The sequence below is a fragment of the Apostichopus japonicus genome, chromosome 3 (assembly GCF_037975245.1).
Source record: "Apostichopus japonicus isolate 1M-3 chromosome 3, ASM3797524v1, whole genome shotgun sequence".
NCBI classification, from domain to species: Eukaryota; Metazoa; Echinodermata; class Holothuroidea; order Aspidochirotida; family Stichopodidae; genus Apostichopus; species Apostichopus japonicus.
Window position 1 is genome coordinate 5,571,079 of NC_092563.1, and position 6,000 is coordinate 5,577,078.

The following is a 6,000-nucleotide window of genomic DNA, read 5'->3' on the forward strand; positions in this document are numbered from 1 at the left end:
GCGTTTTTAATCTTAATTACTTGCGGATAAGTTATATAACCATATGGTTGAATAGGGATGATAAAATTTCAATTAATTTGAATCATTATTGTACATTATTAAGGTAGTATATGTCAACTAATGCGCCGATCATGATATATCGTCTTATCTTATCAGTATGTCAGTGATTGATTGCTGATATCTGGCGCAGGTTTTTATTTTTTTGCAAGCTGCTGTGCGGCGATACGATGGATTGCTTTCATTTTATCGTTTTTTTTTTCGTTTTTTTTCTTTTCCAAGGCTATTTTGATCACACCATTGTGCTATAAAATAAAAGCATGATAATAAACGATGTGATATCCGAAAATGATAAGCTTAGTTAGTTTAATATCGAATTTCCCTTGGTTATGATCTCTTCAACCGGAATGTTGATTTTGTTTTTGTTTTACCTTATTTCTGATTCTTTCTATATATGCTATCGCAGACGTTTTGGTAATGCCAAAGAAGAGAAGATATGTATAACACAGCTGTGTTGGTAATTAATTCGTCTCTCAAATCAGGGAGCTGCTACTTAGGTATAATTACTTGAGGTGGCTACTTGAACGTATACTTACGAAATCTAAGTTAAAACATGGTTAGTCTAATCCAAATATACAGGTTAAACCTGCACCTTATTATAACATTAACACAACACTGACGTTGGCGTTGATAATATTGATCTAATAGGTCAGAGACAAACTCATTAATGAAAAATGACGTCATGATTTCACACGTTATCCCTTGCTGGCTATAGAGAGTGTTCTTAACTTGCATTGGTCTTTTTTTGGGTGGGGGGGGGGGGGGGTTGGGGGTCAAACAAAACGATTGTCGCGAAGGTAAACATAACAGGTTTATTATTGTAATTATGACTCAAATGTCAGAATATCACAGTGACACCATGAAAGTAATTAAGAAGAAAGAGGGGAATTTTCCGCACTGAACCTTTTACATATGTAGGGAAAACAGACGAGGAATCAAATTCTATGAAAGGAGTTCATAGATAAGTTCCTGATTTGATATCACTGTACGTAAATACGCATTGGCGTTGGTAGCTACAAAAATTTTCATTCTTTGTGAGTTCCTTTTGTGTTTTGGATATTATTGCCTTTAACGCAATTAATATTATTTAGTACACTGAACAGTCATGCATGACGCATCATATACTTCGCTATATATATATATATATATATATATATATATATATATATATATATATATATATATATATATATATATATATATACATATATATATATACTGATCTGGGAGCTTTCAAGTTTACGTAAGCATATCAATTATAAAGGAAGCAAAAAGTAAATAAAACCTTGTAACTGTAGAGTAGCCTACGTCCAAAATGTCTGGCTGCATGATTCTGTTTTTGCTGCTAATCGGGTGCTATATCGCAATACAACGAAACAGTTGATGTAAAAGAATATGTTAAGCAGTACCAACTATAAATAAGATGTAAAGGAATATATATGTGTTTGGGTATGAAGAGACTCAATATTCCAACATGTGCGGAATGTGTAGTTAGCAAGCCGACATTTATATTAGGTATAGGCTTAGCATATACTCATTATTATATACACGCCCCTTTTACTTGCCTTTCCTGAGGAAGAATGGGCGGATCGACACTATATGGAGTAAACCCACCATTAGGAACATTGACATCAGTGAATAGCAATGAGTAGCGCAATAATTATATACCGTCAAGAATATGCCACTCCACTTGTTTCTATTTAAGGGTGATTCAATAGAAAGAGCGGGATATACTTACCCCCCCCCCCACCCCCCCCCCCACACATCTCTGTTTCACCTAAACCCTCGACCAATGACGACCTTCAACAAGGCTGACAATTCTCTTCATCATAAATTTGGGCCTATATAATTCGCCTGACTTCTCTAACGCCTCCGTAATAAGTCTCATATTTCGAGACTTCGTATTGAATTATATCTTTCGCTGTCGCGGCTCCACTAATTTGGAACAAATTAAACTCTTGAAATCAGACTGGCTCCATGTAGCCGAATTTTTAATAAGAATTTTTTTTTTTTATTTCAAATGGCTAAGGCTTTTGATGACATTTCTTAAATTCTATGATTGTTTTTGTGTCTGAATATTTCTCGTTCTGTTCTTTGCGTCTTGAGCGGTCTGCAGAGTGGCTATGTGCGCATTATAAATCCTCTTTTTATTGTTATTGTTATTACTATTAGTATGCAATGTGAAAAGGTGCCAACTTGAGGTGTATCCGTTAGTTTTTTAGCATTCGAGTCAGCAAGATAAGAAATCATTTTTGGAAAGTAGTTTATTTCTTGTTCCTTTGAAGAAACTTGTTTTTCTTTTACAATAAACGTATTTTTCATTGAAACCATTCAAAACGCTTTTGTATTTTTTAGTCAGTTTCATGCATAAACAACTTTGAAAACAGTTTTTTTTTATGCTGCATACAATAGATCCAACAGCCTGGAGGCATTGATACTTTATTCCTATTGATTTGTGTGAGCCTAAATACTGTGATGAATAACGTACCATCATGTGTATTTCCTGTTCCTTACGTGTTTTTGTATTTGTAAGACAAGAAATTATTTCCATTGTTAGCTCTTATTTCATCTCCATGTGCAGATTAAAATGACAGTAACGCAGTGTTCCTTAGACCTATCCCCCTTCCCCACCCCGCCCTAGCTGCATTTGGCAATCTTTTCACTGACCTACATTATGGTAGCATACGCCCATTAAAAGCCCCATTGACTTACACACTAAATCACAAAAGTAATGTGGTCTCTAAGTCTAGATAGAAGTTTTCACTAGCTTAACGCTACCCATCACCGGATAGCTGACTAGTTGTCCTTTCATGGCACCATCAATTTTCCGTACCATGACCGTGAAAATTTTTTGCTTCCGAGCCGGAAGTTTTCGTCACTTGTAAACAAACCTCTTCACTCAGTGGTAAACAAATTTCCTACGCTGCTCCCGGGAGGCCTAAATGGGTCTAAAATTTCCTCAATTGACCCAATTTTTTCACCACATGTACTTCCATTCATGCTCTTCAACATGCAAGCCACAAAAAATTACATTATGATTGATAACAGGTCACAAAAGATGTTCTCCCGCTGCTTTTTGGCACTTTTCCTGAGATAGGAGAACAATCGAGCGGATTGATATAGACTCTAATAGGAGTATGCCACCTTATGAATAATGTGTGCCAGAAGTGAGGGCGTGCTTACATTTTAAATATAGACTCAAAGAATCAGTACCTAATAATATAATGCTTTGCCGTTCTTACAGTTAGCTGGTCATTACAGGTTATTGTACATCCTAACAGAAATAACCTGTTTAATTGATGGATGGATGGCAGGGCGTAGCCAGTATGTAGCACTGTAGGCTCGGGCCTACCCAAGGGCGGCAAAAGCACTTTTAATCTGGGGGGGGGGGGGCACCAACGTCGAAGGGCACTTTGCAGAAATTCGATTGGACTGATGCAGCCTGATATGTAGTACCCTTTATAACTCTTATTGTATTATCTTATTTGCGTATACACATCACTCCATGAACGCCCCCACCCCCTCAAGTAAACAATGCATACTAGCACTGCAATATCTAATGTGCAAATTGGGAAATTGGAAAATCATTACAAAGTCCAAGTCCCTGCACACGCGATCGATACATGCATGAAAGCAAATGAAATATGTCAAAATACTGAAAGAAAAATACTTTTCTATGTGTTTTTTAATGGTTAAACTGATATTATTATGATAATTATTATTGTAACGACTATCCCAATAATTATAACCCATTTGGAAGGGTTATAACACGGCAAATGATTGTATGTTATTGGCATGCGATGTAAAAACCAACGCATGCCTATATGATATGCAAGTTAACATGTTGAACGCGCGCGTAGCGCGCGAAAAACTTTGGTAATGTTTTTCGGGCAAGTCGTTACAGCCCCCCCCCCCAAAAAAAAATCAAATTGGGCTCCTATACTCCTGTGGTAGTAAACATTTAAAACTTCCCGAAATATTTCATTCGACGTGGGTTTCGCTTTGTAAACTCTATTTATTTAGAAATTTTTATGTAGAAAAAGGGCACATTTTTAACCTGAGGAAAAGTGGGGGGGCACGTGCCCCCTGTGCCCCCGGTTACGCCGCCCTTGGGCCTACCGTTCGGCCAAGTTATCTTTTTTTTAAAACACCCATAATTCAAAGCCATAAGCTTTCTGGACGAGTTTTAGAGTCTAGACAGGAAAAAACTATTGAAATGAACGTAGCAAGAATATGGCTAAATTAGGTGACCTAGTCTTCTGTCATATGGGCTGTCATTTCTATCGCATGCCGTTTCATTCAACACTCTACCCGCCGAAAAAGACTAGGATCCGATCTTGTCAGTTTTTTTAACATCTAGTTAAGAACCCCTTTACGCAGATAATATTTCAGTTGAGAAACATTCCACAGTCAAATAATCCTATCGTTGGTTAACAGACTTTATAGAGCTGCAGCACTGTTACTCATTTTAAATACATTATGTAGTATTGAATTACGTACTATTTTAAGTCGTTTGTTTTGGGGGTTTAAAAGTGATATTGAATGAGGTGTCTCAAGTTAGCAAGAGGCCAGGGAACCAGAATGAACACTCGGGAAGGCCATCTGGGGGGTTTGTAAAACCAAAAATTTTCTTGTACGCTCCGCGCCAACTGATGGTGGCGATCCACTTAGATAGTCGTGCCTACTACTTTGAAAAACCTGGATCATGGTACGTACATTTTGTAATAGTCACTTTTAATGACTTGTATTTACTTTGCTGTGATTTGGTATAATAGCTACTACTTTAACTTTTGAAAAGTGACACTGCGGCACATTATTAACAGTTTGGCATCGACATGGCCCTAGTATCTGCTGGAGTATTGTTCCATTATGTCTCAGAGAATCTCAAAGTAAAGATATGATGAATATAGGGGCATGCAGCGCAAGGGCTCACACTCAGACAATAACGGATTAGTGGAGGATTAGTACATCTATGATAGTACATCTGATGATAGAATCAGGAACTATTCAACTATTCACACAGACAGCTTTACCAACTTCTCTAGTTGAGGCATAAGGCCAAAGATACCAAAAAACAATGAGCCAAGTCACTCTAGGGGTCTCACTCTTATAACTGATCTTATTGGTGTTTACAAATGCTTATATTGACATTAATGATTGACTTGAATGATTTCCAAGTAGGCTACTGGGAAAGCAACTCTCTCGGAATGTCACACTGATGTTTAACTTCCAAAACACAAGTCGCTTCCCTATATGGTCACTATTAATCCCAGGCGTGTAGCCAAGGGGGGGGGGCGAAGGGGGCAGCCGCCCCCCCCCCTTGAGCATATTTTTTATATATTTTTTTTTAATGTTTTTAAGATATCGCTAGTAATTTCAAAAGAGAAAAACGCTAAGATGCAACTTACAAGACCTGGGAAGTGCCATTTCCTGCGATCTGGGAGGCATTTTCAGCCAAAATTTTCTTGTACGCTTGCGCCAATCATGGTGGAGCTACGCTTAGATAGTTTGCCATGCCGAATCTACGGCTCTGATAGTTTGCCTACATTTTCACCCCTCCCTTGGCAAATTCCTGGCTACGCGCCTGCTAATCCCCAATGCGGGTAGCCCACTTAGAGATCCCTCCTGGAAATGACAACCAGAAAAGAATGTTGTACCTCTGTCTCACCCAAAGAAAAGCTGTAAAAATGGAATAAAATTTGTTACTCAGATTTCAGATACAAAATTTATTCGCTTTTTTTAAACAGTTGAACACATCGTAACCTGTGATATCACTGTACATCTGGCCAACAAATAAACCTCTTGAAAGAGATTGAAACTGATTAAAAAACAAACCACTCTCCAATGATTTGAGCTGATCCTTAAAACATTTCATGCTCCATTATTTTGCCACATGTAGTAGCATTAAGCAAAATAAAAGGAATAAAAAATACTATGACTAAA